This window comes from Myxine glutinosa, chromosome 7 (assembly GCF_964187855.1).
Source record: "Myxine glutinosa chromosome 7, kmMyxGlut1.1, whole genome shotgun sequence".
NCBI classification, from domain to species: Eukaryota; Metazoa; Chordata; class Myxini; order Myxiniformes; family Myxinidae; genus Myxine; species Myxine glutinosa.
In genome coordinates, this window is record NC_136267.1 from 189,976,147 (window position 1) to 189,997,431 (window position 21,285).

Below are 21,285 nucleotides of genomic sequence, written 5' to 3' on the forward strand. Positions count from 1 at the left end.
ATATACTTCAGCGATCGACAAATCTGTTTTGGTCATGTGTTAATATACCTCAGCGATCGACAAATCTGTTTTGGTCATGTGTTAATATACCTCAGCGATCGCCAAATCTGTTTTGGTCATGTGTTAATATACCTCAGCGATCGACAAATCTGTTTTGGTCGTGTGTTAATATACCTCAGCGATCGACAAATCTGTTTTGGTCATGTGTTAATATACCTCAACGATCGACAAATCTGTTTTGGTCATGTGTTAATATACCTCAACGATCGCCAAATCTGTTTTGGTCATGTGTTAATATACCTCAGCGATCGCCAAATCTGTTTTGGTCATGTGTTAATATACCTCAGCGATCGCCAAATCTGTTTTGGTCGTGTGTTAATATACCTCAGCGATCGCCAAATCTGTTTTGGTCACGTGTTAATATACCTCAGCGATCGCCAAATCTGTTTTGGTCATGTGTTAATATACCTCAGCGATCGCCAAATCTGTTTTGGTCATGTGTTAATACACCTCAGCGATCGACAAATCTGTTTTGGTCATGTGTTAATATACCTCAGCGATCGACAAATCTGTTTTGGTCATGTGTTAATATACCTCTGCGATCGACAAATCTGTTTTGGTCATGTGTTAATATACCTCAGCGATCGCCAAATCTGTTTTGGTCGTGTGTTAATATACCTCAGCGATCGCCAAATCTGTTTTGGTCATGTGTTAATATACCTCAGCGATCGACAAATCTGTTTTGGTCATGTGTTAATATACCTCAGCGATCGCCAAATCTGTTTTGGTCATGTGTTAATATACCTCAGCGATCGACAAATCTGTTTTGGTCATGTGTTAATATACCTCAGCGATCGCCAAATCTGTTTTGGTCGTGTGTTAATATACCTCAGCGATCGACAAATCTGTTTTGGTCATGTGTTAATATACCTCAGCGATCGCCAAATCTGTTTTGGTCATGTGTTAATATACCTCAGCGATCGCCAAATCTGTTTTGGTCATGTGTTAATATACCTCAGCGATCGACAAATCTGTTTTGGTCATGTGTTAATATACCTCAGCGATCGACAAATCTGTTTTGGTCGTGTGTTAATATACCTCAGCGATCGCCAAATCTGTTTTGGTCATGTGTTAATATACCTCAGCGATCGCCAAATCTGTTTTGGTCGTGTGTTAATATACCTCAGCGATCGCCAAATCTGTTTTGGTCATGTGTTAATATACCTCAGCGATCGCCAAATCTGTTTTGGTCGTGTGTTAATATACCTCAGCGATCGCCAAATCTGTTTTGGTCGTGTGTTAATATACCTCAGCGATCGACAAATCTGTTTTGGTCGTGTGTTAATATACCTCAGCGATCGCCAAATCTGTTTTGGTCATGTGTTAATATACCTCAGCGATCGACAAATCTGTTTTGGTCATGTGTTAATACACCTCAGCGATCGACAAATCTGTTTTGGTCATGTGTTAATATACCTCAGCGATCGACAAATCTGTTTTGGTCATGTGTTAATACACCTCAGCGATCGACAAATCTGTTTTGGTGATGTGTTAATATACCTCAGCGATCGACAAATCTGTTTTGGTCATGTGTTAATATACCTCAGCGATCGACAAATCTGTTTTGGTCATGTGTTAATATACCTCAGCGATCGCCAAATCTGTTTTGGTCGTGTGTTAATATACCTCAGCGATCGCCAAATCTGTTTTGGTCATGTGTTAATATACCTCAGCGATCGCCAAATCTGTTTTGGTCATGTGTTAATATACCTCAGCGATCGCCAAATCTGTTTTGGTCATGTGTTAATACACCTCAGCGATCGACAAATCTGTTTTGGTCATGTGTTAATATACCTCAGCGATCGACAAATCTGATTTGGTCATGTGTTAATATACCTCAGCGATCGACAAATCTGTTTTGGTCATGTGTTAATATACCTCAGCGATCGCCAAATCTGTTTTGGTCGTGTGTTAATATACCTCAGCGATCGCCAAATCTGTTTTGGTCATGTGTTAATATACCTCAGCGATCGACAAATCTGTTTTGGTCATGTGTTAATATACCTCAGCGATCGCCAAATCTGTTTTGCTCATGTGTTAATATACCTCAGCGATCGACAAATCTGTTTTGGTCATGTGTTAATATACCTCAGCGATCGCCAAATCTGTTTTGGTCGTGTGTTAATATACCTCAGCGATCGACAAATCTGTTTTGGTCATGTGTTAATACACCTCAGCGATCGACAAATCTGTTTTGGTCATGTGTTAATATACCTCAGCGATCGCCAAATCTGTTTTGGTCATGTGTTAATATACCTCAGCGATCGACAAATCTGTTTTGGTCGTGTGTTAATATACCTCAGCGATCGCCAAATCTGTTTTGGTCATGTGTTAATATACCTCAGCGATCGCCAAATCTGTTTTGGTCATGTGTTAATATACCTCAGCGATTGCCAAATCTGTTTTGGTCGTGTGTTAATATACCTCAGCGATCGACAAATCTGTTTTGGTCATGTTTTAATATACCTCAGCGATCGACAAATCTGTTTTGGTCATGTGTTAATATACCTCAGCGATCGCCAAATCTGTTTTGGTCGTGTGTTAATATACCTCAGCGATCGACAAATCTGTTTTGGTCATGTGTTAATACACCTCAGCGATCGACAAATCTGTTTTGGTCATGTGTTAATATACCTCAGCGATCGACAAATCTGTTTTGGTCATGTGTTAATACACCTCAGCGATCGACAAATCTGTTTTGGTCATGTGTTAATATACCTCAGCGATCGACAAATCTGTTTTGGTCATGTGTTAATACACCTCAGCGATCGACAAATCTGTTTTGGTCATGTGTTAATACACCTCAGCGATCGACACATCTGTTTTCGTCATGTGTTAATATACTTCAGCGATCGACAAATCTGTTTTGGTCATGTGTTAATATACCTCAGCGATCGACAAATCTGTTTTGGTCATGTGTTAATATACCTCAGCGATCACCAAATCTGTTTTGGTCGTGTGTTAATATACCTCAGCGATCGACAAATCTGTTTTGGTCGTGTGTTAATATACCTCAGCGATCGCCAAATCTGTTTTGGTCGTGTGTTAATATACCTCAGCGATCGACAAATCTGTTTTGGTCATGTGTTAATATACCTCAGCGATCGACAAATCTGTTTTGGTCGTGTGTTAATATACCTCAGCGATCGCCAAATCTGTTTTGGTCATGTGTTAATATACCTCAGCGATCGACAAATCTGTTTTGGTCATGTGTTAATACACCTCAGTGATCGACAAATCTGTTTTGGTCATGTGTTAATATACCTCAGCGATCGCCAAATCTGTTTTGGTCATGTGTTAATATACCTCAGCGATCGCCAAATCTGTTTTGGTCATGTGTTAATATACCTCAGCGATCGACAAATCTGTTTTGGTCGTGTGTTAATACACCTCAGCGATCGCCAAATCTGTTTTGGTCGTGTGTTAATATACCTCAGCGATCGACAAATCTGTTTTGGTCATGTGTTAATATACCTCAGCGATCGCCAAATCTGTTTTGGTCGTGTGTTAATATACCTCAGCGATCGCCAAATCTGTTTTGGTCGTGTGTTAATATACCTCAGCGATCGACAAATATGTTTTGGTCATGTGTTAATACACCTCAGCGATCGACAAATCTGTTTTGGTCGTGTGTTAATATACCTCAGCGATCGACAAATCTGTTTTGGTCATGTGTTAATACACCTCAGCGATCGACAAATCTGTTTTGGTCATGTGTTAATATACCTCAGCGATCGACAAATCTGTTTTGGTCATGTGTTAATACACCTCAGCGATCGACAAATCTGTTTTGGTCATGTGTTAATACACCTCAGCGATCGACATATCTGTTTTGGTCATGTGTTAATATACTTCAGCGATCGACAAATCTGTTTTGGTCATGTGTTAATATACCTCAGCGATCGACAAATCTGTTTTGGTCATGTGTTAATATACCTCAGCGATCGCCAAATCTGTTTTGGTCATGTGTTAATATACCTCAGCGATCGACAAATCTGTTTTGGTCGTGTGTTAATATACCTCAGCGATCGCCAAATCTGTTTTGGTCGTGTGTTAATATACCTCAGCGATCGACAAATCTGTTTTGGTCATGTGTTAATATACCTCAACGATCGCCAAATCTGTTTTGGTCATGTGTTAATATACCTCAACGATCGCCAAATCTGTTTTGGTCATGTGTTAATATACCTCAGCGATCGCCAAATCTGTTTTGGTCATGTGTTAATATACCTCAGCGATCGCCAAATCTGTTTTGGTCGTGTGTTAATATACCTCAGCGATCGCCAAATCTGTTTTGGTCATGTGTTAATATGCCTCAGCGATCGACAAATCTGTTTTGGTCATGTGTTAATATACCTCAGCGATCGACAAATCTGTTTTGGTCATGTGTTAATATACCTCAGTGATCGCCAAATCTGTTTTGGTCATGTGTTAATATACCTCAGCGATCGACAAATCTGTTTTGGTCGTGTGTTAATATACCTCAGCGATCGCCAAATCTGTTTTGGTCGTGTGTTAATATACCTCAGCGATCGCCAAATCTGTTTTGGTCATGTGTTAATATACCTCAGCAATCGACAAATCTGTTTTGGTCATGTGTTAATATACCTCAGCGATCGACAAATCTGTTTTGGTCGTGTGTTAATATACCTCAGCGATCGACAAATCTGTTTTGGTCATGTGTTAATACACCTCAGCGATCGAGAAATCTGTTTTGGTCATGTGTTAATATACCTCAGCGATCGACAAATCTGTTTTGGTCATGTGTTAATATACCTCAGCGATCGACAAATCTGTGTTGGTCATGTGTTAATACACCTCAGTGATCGACAAATCTGTTTTGGTCGTGTGTTAATATACCTCAGCGATCGACAAATCTGTTTTGGTCATGTGTTAATACACCTCAGCAATCGACAAATCTGTTTTGGTCATGTGTTAATATACCTCAGCGATCGACAAATCTGTTTTGGTCATGTGTTAATATACCTCAGCGATCGACAAATCTGTTTTGGTCATGTGTTAATATACCTCAGCGATCGACAAAACTGTTTTGGTCGTGTGTTAATATACCTCAGCGATCGACAAATCTGTTTTGGTCATGTGTTAATACACCTCAGCGATCGACAAATCTGTTTTGGTCATGTGTTAATATACCTCAGCGATCGACAAATCTGTTTTGGTCATGTGTTAATATACCTCAGCGATCGACAAATCTGTTTTGGTCATGTGTTAATACACCTCAGCGATCGACAAATCTGTTTTGGTCATGTGTTAATATACCTCAGCGATCGACAAATCTGTTTTGGTCATGTGTTAATATACCTCAGCGATCGACAAATCTGTTTTGGTCATGTGTTAATATACCTCAGCGATCGCCAAATCTGTTTTGGTCGTGTGTTAATATACCTCAGCGATCGCCAAATCTGTTTTGGTCATGTGATAATATACCTCAGCGATCGCCAAATCTGGTTTGGTCATGTGTTAATATACTTCAGCGATCACCAAATATGTTTTGGTCATGTGTTAATATACCTCAGCGATCGCCAAATCTGTTTTGGTTGTGTGTTAATATACCTCAGCGATCGACAAATCTGTTTTGGTCATGTGTTAATACACCTCAGCGATCGCCAAATCTGTTTTGGTCATGTGTTAATATACCTCAGCGATCGACAAATCTGTTTTGGTCATGTGTTAATATACCTCAGCGATCGCCAAATCTGTTTTGGTCATGTGTTAATATACCTCAGCGATCGACAAATCTGTTTTGGTCATGTGTTAATATACCTCAGCGATCGCCAAATCTGTTTTGGTCGTGTGTTAATATACCTCAGCGATCGACAAATCTGTTTTGGTCATGTGTTAATACACCTCAGCGATCGACAAATCTGTTTTGGTCATGTGTTAATATACCTCAGCGATCGACAAATCTGTTTTGGTCATGTGTTAATATACCTCAGCGATCGACAAATTTGTTTTTGTCATGTGTTAATATACCTCAGCGATCGCCAAATCTGTTTTGGTCATGTGTTAAAATACCTCAGCGATCGCCAAATCTGTTTTGGTCATGTTTTAATATACCTCAGCGATCGACAAATCTGTTTTGGTCATGTGTTAATATACCTCAGCGATCGCCAAATCTGTTTTGGTCGTGTGTTAATATACCTCAGCGATCGACAAATCTGTTTTGGTCATGTGTTAATACACCTCAGCGATCGACAAATCTGTTTTGGTCGTGTGTTAATATACCTCAGCGATCGACAAATCTGTTTTGGTCATGTGTTAATACACCTCAGCGATCGACCAATCTGTTTTGGTCATGTGTTAATATACCTCAGCGATCGACAAATCTGTTTTGGTCATGTGTTAATACACCTCAGCGATCGACAAAGCTGTTTTGGTCATGTGTTAATACACCTCAGCGATCGACACATCTGTTTTCGTCATGTGTTAATATACTTCAGCGATCGACAAATCTGTTTTGGTCATGTGTTAATATACCTCAGCGATCGACAAATCTGTTTTGGTCATGTGTTAATATACCTCAGCGGTCACCAAATCTGTTTTCGTCATGTGTTAATATACCTCAGCGATCGACAAATCTGTTTTGGTCATGTGTTAATATACCTCAGCGATCGCCAAATCTGTTTTGGTTGTGTGTTAATATACCTCAGCGATCGACAAATCTGTTTTGGTCATGTGTTAATATACCTCAGCGATCGACAAATCTGTTTTGGTCATGTGTTAATATACCTCAGCGATCGCCAAATCTGTTTTGGTCATGTGTTAATATACCTCAGCGATCGACAAATCTGTTTTGGTCATGTGTTAATATACCTCAGCGATCGCCAAATCTGTTTTGGTCGTGTGTTAATATACCTCAGCGATCGACAAATCTGTTTTGGTCATGTGTTAATACACCTCAGCGATCGACAAATCTGTTTTGGTCATGTGTTAATATACCTCAGCGATCGCCAAATCTGTTTTGGTCATGTGTTAATATACCTCAGCGATCGCCAAATCTGTTTTGGTCGTGTGTTAATATACCTCAGCGATCGCCAAATCTGTTTTGGTCATGTGTTAATATACCTCAGCGATCGACAAATCTGTTTTGGTCGTGTGTTAATATACCTCAGCGATCGCCAAATCTGTTTTGGTCGTGTGTTAATATACCTCAGCGATCGCCAAATCTGTTTTGGTCGTGTGTTAATATACCTCAGCGATCGACAAATCTGTTTTGGTCGTGTGTTAATATACCTCAGCGATCGCCAAATCTGTTTTGGTCGTGTGTTAATATACCTCAGCGATCGCCAAATCTGTTTTGGTCGTGTGTTAATATACCTCAGCGATCGACAAATCTGTTTTGGTCATGTGTTAATACACCTCAGCGATCGACAAATCTGTTTTGGTCGTGTGTTAATATACCTCAGCGATCGACAAATCTGTTTTGGTCATGTGTTAATACACCTCAGCGATCGACAAATCTGTTTTGGTCATGTGTTAATATACCTCAGCGATCGACAAATCTGTTTTGGTCATGTGTTAATACACCTCAGCGATCGACAAATCTGTTTTGGTCATGTTTTAATACACCTCAGCGATCGACACATCTGTTTTGGTCATGTGTTAATATACTTCAGCGATCGACAAATCTGTTTTGGTCATGTGTTAATATACCTCAGCGATCGACAAATCTGTTTTGGTCATGTGTTAATATACCTCAGCGATCGCCAAATCTGTTTTGGTCATGTGTTAATATACCTCAGCGATCGCCAAATCTATTTTGGTCGTGTGTTAATATACCTCAGCGATCGCCAAATCTGTTTTGGTCGTGTGTTAATATACCTCAGCGATCGACAAATCTGTTTTGGTCATGTGTTAATAAACCTCAGCGATCGACAAATCTGTTTTGGTCATGTGTTAATATACCTCAACGATCGCCAAATCTGTTTTGGTCATGTGTTAATATACCTCAGTGATCGACAAATCTGTTTTGGTCGTGTGTTAATATACCTCAGCGATCGCCAAATCTGTTTTGGTCATGTGTTAATATACCTCAGTGATCGACAAATCTGTTTTGGTCATGTGTTAATATACCTCAGCGATCGACAAATCTGTTTTGTTCATGTGTTAATATACCTCAGCGATCGACAAATCTGTTTTGGTAATGTGTTAATACACCTCAGCGATCGCCAAATCTGTTTTGGTCGTGTGTTAATATACCTCAGCGATCGCCAAATCTGTTTTGGTCATGTGTTAATATACCTCAGCGATCGACAAATCTGTTTTGGTCGTGTGTTAATATACCTCAGCGATCGACAAATCTGTTTTGGTCATGTGTTAATACACCTCAGCGATCGACAAATCTGTTTTGGTCATGTGTTAATATACCTCAGCGATCAACAAATCTGTTTTGGTCATGTGTTAATATACCTCAGCGATCGACAAATCTGTTTTGGTCATGTGTTAATATACCTCAGCGATCGACAAATCTGTTTTGGTCATGTGTTAATATACCTCAGCGATCGACAAATCTGTTTTGGTCATGTGTTAATATACCTCAGCGATCGACAAATCTGTTTTGGTCATGTGTTAATATACCTCAGCGATCGACAAATCTGTTTTGGTCATGTGTTAATACACCTCAGCGATCGACAAATCTGTTTTGGTCATGTGTTAATATACCTCAGCGATCGACAAATCTGTTTTGGTCATGTGTTAATATACCTCAGCGATCGACAAATCTGTTTTGGTCATGTGTTAATATACCTCAGCGATCGCCAAATCTGTTTTGGTCGTGTGTTAATATACCTCAGCGATCGCCAAATCTGTTTTGGTCATGTGATAATATACCTCAGCGATCGCCAAATCTGGTTTGGTCATGTGTTAATATACTTCAGCGATCACCAAATATGTTTTGGTCATGTGTTAATATACCTCAGCGATCGCCAAATCTGTTTTGGTTGTGTGTTAATACACCTCAGCGATCGCCAAATCTGTTTTGGTCATGTGTTAATATACCTCAGCGATCGACAAATCTGTTTTGGTCATGTGTTAATATACCTCAGCGATCGCCAAATCTGTTTTGGTCATGTGTTAATATACCTCAGCGATCGACAAATCTGTTTTGGTCATGTGTTAATATACCTCAGCGATCGCCAAATCTGTTTTGGTCGTGTGTTAATATACCTCAGCGATCGACAAATCTGTTTTGGTCATGTGTTAATACACCTCAGCGATCGACAAATCTGTTTTGGTCATGTGTTAATATACCTCAGCGATCGACAAATCTGTTTTGGTCATGTGTTAATATACCTCAGCGATCGACAAATTTGTTTTTGTCATGTGTTAATATACCTCAGCGATCGCCAAATCTGTTTTGGTCATGTGTTAAAATACCTCAGCGATCGACAAATCTGTTTTGGTCATGTTTTAATATACCTCAGCGATCGACAAATCTGTTTTGGTCATGTGTTAATATACCTCAGTGATCGCCAAATCTGTTTTGGTCGTGTGTTAATACACCTCAGCGATCGACAAATCTGTTTTGGTCATGTGTTAATATACCTCAGCGATCAACAAATCTGTTTTGGTCATGTGTTAATATACCTCAGCGATCGACAAATCTGTTTTGGTCATGTGTTAATATACCTCAGCGATCGACAAATCTGTTTTGGTCATGTGTTAATATACCTCAGCGATCGACAAATCTGTTTTGGTCATGTGTTAATATACCTCAGCGATCGACAAATCTGTTTTGGTCATGTGTTAATATACCTCAGCGATCGACAAATCTGTTTTGGTCATGTGTTAATATACCTCAGCGATCGACAAATCTGTTTTGGTCATGTGTTAATATACCTCAGCGATCGACAAATCTGTTTTGGTCATGTGTTAATATACCTCAGCGATCGACAAATCTGTTTTGGTCATGTGTTAATACACCTCAGCGATCGACAAATCTGTTTTGGTCATGTGTTAATATACCTCAGCGATCGACAAATCTGTTTTGGTCATGTGTTAATATACCTCAGCGAACGACAAATCTGTTTTGGTCATGTGTTAATATACCTCAGCGATCGCCAAATCTGTTTTGGTCGTGTGTTAATATACCTCAGCGATCGCCAAATCTGTTTTGGTCATGTGATAATATACCTCAGCGATCGCCAAATCTGGTTTGGTCATGTGTTAATATACTTCAGCGATCGCCAAATCTGTTTTGGTTGTGTGTTAATACACCTCAGCGATCGCCAAATCTGTTTTGGTCATGTGTTAATATACCTCAGCGATCGACAAATCTGTTTTGGTCATGTGTTAATATACCTCAGCGATCGCCAAATCTGTTTTGGTCATGTGTTAATATACCTCAGCGATCGACAAATCTGTTTTGGTCATGTGTTAATATACCTCAGCGATCGCCAAATCTGTTTTGGTCGTGTGTTAATATACCTCAGCGATCGACAAATCTGTTTTGGTCATGTGTTAATACACCTCAGCGATCGACAAATCTGTTTTGGTCATGTGTTAATATACCTCAGCGATCGACAAATCTGTTTTGGTCATGTGTTAATATACCTCAGCGATCGACAAATTTGTTTTTGTCATGTGTTAATATACCTCAGCGATCGCCAAATCTGTTTTGGTCATGTGTTAAAATACCTCAGCGATCGCCAAATCTGTTTTGGTCATGTGTTAATATACCTCAGCGATTGCCAAATCTGTTTTGGTCGTGTGTTAATATACCTCAGCGATCGACAAATCTGTTTTGGTCATGTTTTAATATACCTCAGCGATCGACAAATCTGTTTTGGTCATGTGTTAATATACCTCAGTGATCGCCAAATCTGTTTTGGTCGTGTGTTAATATACCTCAGCGATCGACAAATCTGTTTTGGTCATGTGTTAATACACCTCAGCGATCGACAAATCTGTTTTGGTCGTGTGTTAATATACCTCAGCGATCGACAAATCTGTTTTGGTCATGTGTTAATACACCTCAGCGATCGACAAATCTGTTTTGGTCATGTGTTAATATACCTCAGCGATCGACAAATCTGTTTTGGTCATGTGTTAATACACCTCAGCGATCAACACATCTGTTTTCGTCATGTGTTAATATACTTCAGCGATCGACAAATCTGTTTTGGTCATGTGTTAATATACCTCAGCGATGGACAAATCTGTTTTGGTCATGTGTTAATATACCTCAGCGATCACCAAATCTGTTTTGGTCATGTGTTAATATACCTCAGCGATCGCCAAATCTGTTTTGGTCGTGTGTTAATATACCTCAGCGATCGACAAATCTGTTTTGGTCATGTGTTAATATACCTCAGCGATCGACAAATCTGTTTTGGTCATGTGTTAATATACCTCAGCGATCGACAAATCTGTTTTGGTCGTGTGTTAATATACCTCAGCGATCACCAAATCTGTTTTTGTCATGTGTTAATATACCTCAGCGATCGCCAAATCTGTTTTGGTCATGTGTTAATATACCTCAGCGATCGCCAAATCTGTTTTGGTCATGTGTTAATATACCTCAGCGATTGCCAAATCTGTTTTGGTCGTGTGTTAATATACCTCAGCGATCGACAAATCTGTTTTGGTCATGTTTTAATATACCTCAGCGATCGACAAATCTGTTTTGGTCATGTGTTAATATACCTCAGCGATCGCCAAATCTGTTTTGGTCGTGTGTTAATATACCTCAGCGATCGACAAATCTGTTTTGGTCATGTGTTAATACACCTCAGCGATCGACAAATCTGTTTTGGTCATGTGTTAATATACCTCAGCGATCGACAAATCTGTTTTGGTCATGTGTTAATACACCTCAGCGATCAACACATCTGTTTTCGTCATGTGTTAATACACCTCATTGATCGACAAATCTGTTTTGGTCATGTGTTAATATACCTCAGCGATCGCCAAATCTGTTTTGGTCATGTGTTAATATACCTCAGCGATCGCCAAATCTGTTTTGGTCGTGTGTTAATATACCTCAGCGATCGCCAAATCTGTTTTGGTCATGTGTTAATATACCTCAGCGATCGACAAATCTGTTTTGGCCGTGTGTTAATATACCTCAGCGATCGCCAAATCTGTTTTGGTCGTGTGTTAATATACCTCAGCGATCGCCAAATCTGTTTTGGTCGTGTGTTAATATACCTCAGCGATCGACAAATCTGTTTTGGTCGTGTGTTAATATACCTCAGCGATCGCCAAATCTGTTTTGGTCGTGTGTTAATATACCTCAGCGATCGCCAAATCTGTTTTGGTCGTGTGTTAATATACCTCAGCGATCGACAAATCTGTTTTGGTCATGTGTTAATACACCTCAGCGATCGACAAATCTGTTTTGGTCGTGTGTTAATATACCTCAGCGATCGACAAATCTGTTTTGGTCATGTGTTAATACACCTCAGCGATCGACAAATCTGTTTTGGTCATGTGTTAATATACCTCAGCGATCGACAAATCTGTTTTGGTCATGTGTTAATACACCTCAGCGATCGACAAATCTGTTTTGGTCATGTTTTAATACACCTCAGCGATCGACACATCTGTTTTGGTCATGTGTTAATATACTTCAGCGATCGACAAATCTGTTTTGGTCATGTGTTAATATACCTCAGCGATCGACAAATCTGTTTTGGTCATGTGTTAATATACCTCAGCGATCGCCAAATCTGTTTTGGTCACGTGTTAATATACCTCAGCGATCGCCAAATCTATTTTGGTCGTGTGTTAATATACCTCAGCGATCGCCAAATCTGTTTTGGTCGTGTGTTAATATACCTCAGCGATCGACAAATTTGTTTTGGTCATGTGTTAATAAACCTCAGCGATCGACAAATCTGTTTTGGTCATGTGTTAATATACCTCAACGATCGCCAAATCTGTTTTGGTCATGTGTTAATATACCTCAGTGATCGACAAATCTGTTTTGGTCGTGTGTTAATATACCTCAGCGATCGCCAAATCTGTTTTGGTCATGTGTTAATATACCTCAGTGATCGACAAATCTGTTTTGGTCGTGTGTTAATATACCTCAGCGATCGCCAAATATGTTTTGGTCATGTGTTAATATACCTCAGCGATCGACAAATCTGTTTTGGTCATGTGTTAATATACCTCAGCGATCGACAAATCTGTTTTGGTCGTGTGTTAATATACCTCAGCGATCGCCAAATCTGTTTTGGTCATGTGTTAATACACCTCAGTGATCGACAAATCTGTTTTGGTCATGTGTTAATATACCTCAGCGATCGACAAATCTGTTTTGGTCATGTGTTAATATACCTCAGCGATCGACAAATCTGTTTTGGTCATGTGTTAATATACCTCAGCGATCGCCAAATCTGTTTTGGTCGTGTGTTAATATACCTCAGCGATCGCAAAATCTGTTTTGGTCATGTGTTAATATACCTCAGCGATCGCCAAATCTGTTTTGGTCATGTGTTAATATACCTCAGCGATCGCCAACTCTGTTTTGGTCATGTGTTAATATACCTCAGCGATCGACAAATCTGTTTTGGTCGTGTGTTAATATACCTCAGCGATCGCCAAATCTGTTTTGGTCGTGTGTTAATATACCTCAGCGATCACCAAATCTGTTTTGGTCGTGTGTTAATATACCTCAGCGATCGACAAATCTGTTTTGGTCATGTGTTAATACACCTCAGCGATCGACAAATCTGTTTTGGTCGTGTGTTAATATACTTCAGCGATCGCCAAATCTGTTTTGGTCATGTGTTAATATACTTCAGCGATCGCCAAATCTGTTTTGGTCATGTGTTAATACACCTCAGCGATCGACAAATCTGTTTTGGTCATGTGTTAATATACCTCAGCGATCGACAAATCTGTTTTGGTCATGTGTTAATATACCTCAGCGATCGACAAATCTGTTTTGGTCATGTGTTAATATACCTCAGCGATCGCCAAATCTGTTTTGGTCGTGTGTTAATATACCTCAGCGATCGCCAAATCTGTTTTGGTCATGTGTTAATATACCTCAGCGATCGCCAAATCTGTTTTGGTCATGTGTTAATATACCTCAGCGATCGCCAAATCTGTTTTGGTCATGTGTTAATATACCTCAGCGATCGACAAATCTGTTTTGGTCGTGTGTTAATATACCTCAGCGATCGACAAATCTGTTTTGGTCATGTGTTAATATACATCAGCGATCGCGAAATCTGTTTTGGTCGTGTGTTAAAATACCTCAGCTATCGACAAATCTGTTTTGGTCGTGTGTTAATATACCTCAGCGATCGCCAAATCTGTTTTGGTCGTGTGTTAATATACCTCAGCGATCGACAAATCTGTTTTGGTCATGTGTTAATATACCTCAGCGATCGACAAATCTGTTTTGGTCATGTGTTAATATACCTCAGCGATCGCCAAATCTGTTTTGGTCATGTGTTAATATACCTCAGCGATCGACAAATCTGTTTTGGTCGTGTGTTAATATACCTCAGCGATCGCCAAATCTGTTTTGGTCGTCTGTTAATATACCTCAGCGATCGACAAATCTGTTTTGGTCATGTGTTAATATACCTCAGCGATCGACAAATCTGTTTTGGTCATGTGTTAATATACCTCAGCGATCGACAAATCTGTTTTGGTCGTGTGTTAATATACCTCAGCGATCGCCAAATCTGTTTTGGTCGTGTGTTAATATACCTCAGCGATCGCCAAATCTGTTTTGGTCGTGTGTTAATATACCTCAGCGATCGACAAATCTGTTTTGGTCATGTGTTAATACACCTCAGCGATCGCCAAATCTGTTTTGGTCGTGTGTTAATATACCTCAGCGATCGCCAAATCTGTTTTGGTCGTGTGTTAATATACCTCAGCGATCGCCAAATCTGTTTTGGTCGTGTGTTAATACACCTCAGCGATCGACAAATCTGTTTTGGTCGTGTGTTAATACACCTCAGCGATCGACAAATCTGTTTTGGTCGTGTGTTAATATACCTCAGCGATCGCCAAATCTGTTTTGGTCATGTGTTAATATACCTCAGCGATCGCCAAATCTGTTTTGGTCGTGTGTTAATATACCTCAGCGATCGCCAAATCTGTTTTGGTCGTGTGTTAATATACCTCAGCGATCGCCAAATCTATTTTGGTCATGTGTTAATATACCTCAGCGATCGCCAAATCTGTTTTGGTCGTGTGTTGATATACCTCAGCGATCGCCAAATCTGTTTTGGTCGTGTGTTAATATACCTCAGCGATCGCCAAATCTGTTTTGGTCGTGTGTTAATATACCTCAGCGATCGCCAAATCTGTTTTGGTCGTGTGTTAATACACCTCAGCGATCGCCAAATCTGTTTTGGTCATGTGTTAATATACCTCAGCGATCGACAAATCTGTTTTGGTCGTGTGTTAATATACCTCAGCGATCGCCAAATCTGTTTTGGTCGTGTGTTAATATACCTCAGCGATCGCCAAATCTGTTTTGGTCGTGTGTTAATATACCTCAGCGATCGACAAATCTGTTTTGGTCATGTGTTAATACACCTCAGCGATCGCCAAATCTGTTTTGGTAGTGTGTTAATATACCTCAGCGATCGCCAAATCTGTTTTGGTCATGTGTTAATATACCTCAGCGATCGCCAAATCTGTTTTGGTCATGTGTTAATATACCTCAGCGATCGCCAAATCTGTTTTGGTCGTGTGTTAATATACCTCAGCGATCGACAAATCTGTTTTGGTCATGTGTTAATACACCTCAGTGATCGCCAAATCTGTTTTGGTCATGTGTTAATATACCTCAGCGATCGCCAAATCTGTTTTGGTCATGTGTTAATATACCTCAGCGATCGACAAATCTGTTTTGGTCATGTGTTAATATACCTCAGCGATCGCCAAATCTGTTTTGGTCATGTGTTAATATACCTCAGCGATCGCCAAATCTGTTTTGGTCATGTGTTAATATACCTCAGCGATCGCCAAATCTGTTTTGGTCATGTGTTAATATACCTCAGCGATCGCCAAATCTGTTTTGGTCATGTGTTAATATACCTCAGCGATCGACAAATCTGTTTTGGTCATGTGTTAATATACCTCAGCGATCGCCAAATCTGTTTTGGTCATGTGTTAATATACCTCAGCGATCGACAAATCTGTTTTGGTCATGTGTTAATATACCTCAGCGATCGCCAAATCTGTTTTGGTCATGTGTTAATATACCTCAGCGATCGACAAATCTGTTTTGGTCATGTGTTAATATACCTCAGCGATCGCCAAATCTGTTTTGGTCGTGTGTTAAAATACCTCAGCGATCGACAAATCTGTTTTGGTCGTGTGTTAATATACCTCAGCGATCGCCAAATCTGTTTTGGTCGTGTGTTAATATACCTCAGCGATCGACAAATCTGTTTTGGTCATGTGTTAATATACCTCAGCGATCGACAAATCTGTTTTGGTCATGTGTTAATATACCTCAGCGATCGCCAAATCTGTTTTGGTCATGTGTTAATATACCTCAGCGATCGACAAATCTGTTTTGGTCGTGTGTTAATATACCTCAGCGATCGCCAAATCTGTTTTGGTCGTGTGTTAATATACCTCAGCGATCGACAAATCTGTTTTGGTCATGTGTTAATATACCTCAGCGATCGACAAATCTGTTTTGGTCGTGTGTTAATATACCTCAGCGATCGACAAATCTGTTTTGGTCGTGTGTTAATATACCTCAGCGATCGCCAAATCTGTTTTGGTCATGTGTTAATATACCTCAGCGATCGCCAAATCTGTTTTGGTCGTGTGTTAATATACCTCAGCGATCGACAAATCTGTTTTGGTCATGTGTTAATACACCTCTGCGATCGCCAAATCTGTTTTGGTCATGTGTTAATATACCTCAGCGATCGCCAAATCTGTTTTGGTCGTGTGTTAATATACCTCAGCGATCGCCAAATCTGTTTTGGTCGTGTGTTAATATACCTCAGCGATCGCCAAATCTGTTTTGGTCGTGTGTTAATACACCTCAGCGATCGACAAATCTGTTTTGGTCGTGTGTTAATATACCTCAGCGATCGCCAAATCTGTTTTGGTCGTGTGTTAATATACCTCAGCGATCGCCAAATCTGTTTTGGTCGTGTGTTAATATACCTCAGCGATCGCCAAATCTGTTTTGGTCGTGTGTTAATATACCTCAGCGATCGCCAAATCTATTTTGGTCATGTGTTAATATACCTCAGCGATCGCCAAATCTGTTTTGGTCGTGTGTTGATATACCTCAGCGATCGCCAAATCTGTTTTGGTCGTGTGTTAATATACCTCAGCGATCGACAAATCTGTTTTGGTCATGTGTTAATATACCTCAGCGATCGACAAATCTGTTTTGGTCATGTGTTAATATACCTCAGCGATCGCCAAATCTGTTTTGGTCATGTGTTAATATACCTCAGCGATCGACAAATCTGTTTTGGTCATGTGTTAATATACCTCAGCGATCGCCAAATCTGTTTTGGTCGTGTGTTAAAATACCTCAGCGATCGACAAATCTGTTTTGGTCGTGTGTTAATATACCTCAGCGATCGCCAAATCTGTTTTGGTCGTGTGTTAATATACCTCAGCGATCGACAAATCTGTTTTGGTCATGTGTTAATATACCTCAGCGATCGACAAATCTGTTTTGGTCATGTGTTAATATACCTCAGCGATCGACAAATCTGTTTTGGTCGTGTGTTAATATACCTCAGCGATCGACAAATCTGTTTTGGTCATGTGTTAATACACCTCAGCGATCGACAAATCTGTTTTGGTCATGTGTTAATATACCTCAGCGATCGACAAATCTGTTTTGGTCATGTGTTAATACACCACAGCGATCGACAAATCTGTTTTGGTCATGTGTTAATACACCTCAGCGATCGACACATCTGTTTTGGTCATGTGTTAATATACTTCAGCGATCGACAAATCTGTTTTGGTCATGTGTTAATATACCTCAGCGATCGACAAATCTGTTTTGGTCATGTGTTAATATACCTCAGCGATCGCCAAATCTGTTTTGGTCATGTGTTAATATACCTCAGCGATCGACAAATCTGTTTTGGTCGTGTGTTAATATACCTCAGCGATCGCCAAATCTGTTTTGGTCGTGTGTTAATATACCTCAGCGATCGACAAATCTGTTTTGGTCATGTGTTAATATACCTCAGCGATCGCCAAATCTGTTTTGGTCGTGTGTTAATATACCTCAGCGATCGACAAATCTGTTTTGGTCATGTGTTAATATACCTCAACGATCGCCAAATCTGTTTTGGTCATGTGTTAATATACCTCAGTGATCGATAAATCTGTTTTGGTCATGTGTTAATACACCTCAGTGATCGACAAATCTGTTTTGGTCGTGTGTTAATATACCTCAGCGATCGCCAAATCTGTTTTGGTCGTGTGTTAATACACCTCAGTGATCGACAAATCTGTTTTGGTCATGTGTTAATATACCTCAACGATCGCCAAATCTGTTTTGGTCATGTGTTAATATACCTCAGTGATCGATAAATCTGTTTTGGTCATGTGTTAATATACCTCAGTGATCGATAAATCTGTTTTGGTCGTGTGTTAATATACCTCAGCGATCGCCAAATCTGTTTTGGTCATGTGTTAATACACCTCAGTGATCGACAAATCTGTTTTGGTCGTGTGTTAATATACCTCAGCGATCGCCAAATCTGTTTTGGTCGTGTGTTAATACACCTCAGTGATCGACAAATCTGTTTTGGTCATGTGTTAATATACCTCAGCGATCGACAAATCTGTTTTGGTCATGTGTTAATACACCTCAGTGATCGACAAATCTGTTTTGGTCGTGTGTTAATATACCTCAGCGATCGCCAAATCTGTTTTGGTCGTGTGTTAATATACCTCAGCGATCGCCAAATCTGTTTTGGTCGTGTGTTAATATACCTCAGCGATCGCCAAATCTGTTTTGGTCGTGTGTTAATATACCTCAGCGATCGCCAAATCTGTTTTGGTCGTGTGTTTATATTGTTACAGACACGACTTTGATGTTAAGGTGGGCCGAGCGGAATGGCCGTCGTGTCCGCACAAATTACCCGATTATACTCGACGTTGACGAAGTCGCGTTACGCTGGCTCAATAAGAAAAAGAAGACACCCGGCTGGATTATAATGACAGACACCAATGTTTCGATTCTCAAGTATATTCGTACGGAAAGGTTAGATTACAGGGGCTAGAGGTATATCACAGGAAGACAGGCACTTAGACACACTCTTATATTGACCCCGGACAGACGACAGATAAACGGGACAACGGCTGACTCACACGGGGGTTGATGGCAAGGAAAGGCAGATAGCGATGGCTCAAGGTGCACTCTTGGCTCAAAGCAGGGTACAGTCCGGTCCAAAGATGCGGGGAGGTCACAGCGCTCGGAGGGGACGTTCTTTCTCAGGCGGGTCTTTCTCTCCCAGCGATCGCAGGCAACGTTCTTTCTCAGGCGGGGCGCCTCTGACTCAGCGCGCGCAGGTACTTCTTTCTCCAGCTGGGGGCGCATCTCTCTTTACTTCCGGTAAGTCGCCACGTATATCCGGCGGGGAGTGACACGCCCTCGGCTCGCTAGCGCCGCCCCAGATGGAATCGGTCCGCCCTTCTGATTGGGTGCGGGGGGTTACCAGGCTCCGCCCTTGAGGAGGAGCTGACAGCCAGCCCCTCCGAGGTAACCCCGTGGAGCGCGTGGTCAATGGCGCTAATCGAGCCGGTGTGAGGACGCATCCTCCCCCGCGCCGCCGCCATCTCCTCTGTTGTTGTTGTAATTGTTGGGGAAGAAGATGGAAGGAGGTATGGGAAAGGTCCTAAACTCACTACTGACGCCATATAATCACATTCTGGTGCAACGAAGAGTCAGAATTAATGGAAACGAGTCCTTAACTGACATAGATTAAAAATAACTAGCAAGATGTCCGAAAGTTGTCTACGTGTGGTGCGGTGGACCTGGGCACGACATTTAATGGGGGAATAAGGGGAAGGTCGGCTCTACTGAGTGTTATTTACATGCAATGGGACTAGGGAATGGGGGATTGGGGAAAGTTGGGGAGTATTGGAGAAATAGGGGAATATTTACAAGCGGATATGGAGGCCAAATTCCATATTCGCAACATTGCACCCTTCTCTACCCTCGGGGCGTCCCGACCCGATAAATTTTTACCTACTTTAGTGTGGCACGCAATGTAGTTCCCTCTACTATTAACTCTACCCTGAGTGCGACAGTTTTACAGATATTCACAAATGAGTAAATATGTCCCCCTGCGACGTTGCACCCTTCTCCTCACAGAAACACACCCACAGGATAACCGAATCCGGAAAGAATTCTCAAACTACACATACAGCCGGTAGGGAGCATTATTTACAAGACTACGCTGCTATTTACACTACGATCCAGGACCTGTTTTTGGAGGAACACATGCAGATGTTATGCATAGAGAGAGCGCGCTTGCCAACATCGATACACCAACCCACGAGTGCTCTGTGGCCGACGGCCTTTAATAACGTGCAGAGCACCCTTTCCCAGCATCAAAAGCACCACCCCACCACACAGTCAGCACCATCCGGTGCAGTCACCATTGTTCATGGGAATAAAAATAAATTCGACAACCCCTAACCCTGCAGGTGTCTCTTGCTCTTCGTGTGGCCTTCAGTGGTGTTAACTATTAGTGGTTCACCTGTATGGCATAGGTGCCACGTTGACCCATAGGTCCATCCCCGGGTGGTGCTTGGCCGCAAACGAACTGCGGTCCATTGTGGGTGGCCACAAACATTGCGGTCCATATGGTGTATCGATCCCGGCAGCAAACAGCGAAAGTGCAGGCCCACAACTGCGCAGCCAGCACCTCTCTCTCCTCTCTCTCTACCCCAAAGCCAGATCCTCGGAGGTGGGAGACAAAAGAAGCAGACAAGTGAGTAAGGTGGTAAGGGCGCAAAAGTGCACGCAATGTAAGGTGATGCACACTGGGGGCACATGGGAACCAGGTGAGACAGGTACGTTCCTATCGTACGCCCCCCCCCCCACCAGGTAACCTACATGGCCCCTCCCTTACCCCTTACTGTATCCACAAAACACAACACTACCCATAAACATCTACTTTACAAATCAACAAACATCCCTACTGTCTTCCCCGTTCCTCCCATAAACCAAATTCGTCTTCTCTCCCTCCTAACCAATCAAATTTGCCATTTTCAACTCTC

At 41.1% G+C, this 21,285-nt stretch overlaps 1 long non-coding RNA gene across 1 annotated transcript; it reads right to left on the reverse strand.

The window, feature by feature from the left end:
- Positions 1-19,230: 19,230 nt before the first annotated feature.
- Positions 19,231-21,054, reverse strand: LOC144892856 (uncharacterized). The gene is made up of 2 exons (XR_013623997.1): positions 20,763-21,054; positions 19,231-19,841 (listed from the first exon to the last, which is right to left on the reverse strand). It is a non-coding gene; the product is annotated as an uncharacterized LOC144892856 (long non-coding RNA).
- Between the last annotated feature and the right edge of the window lie 231 nt (positions 21,055-21,285).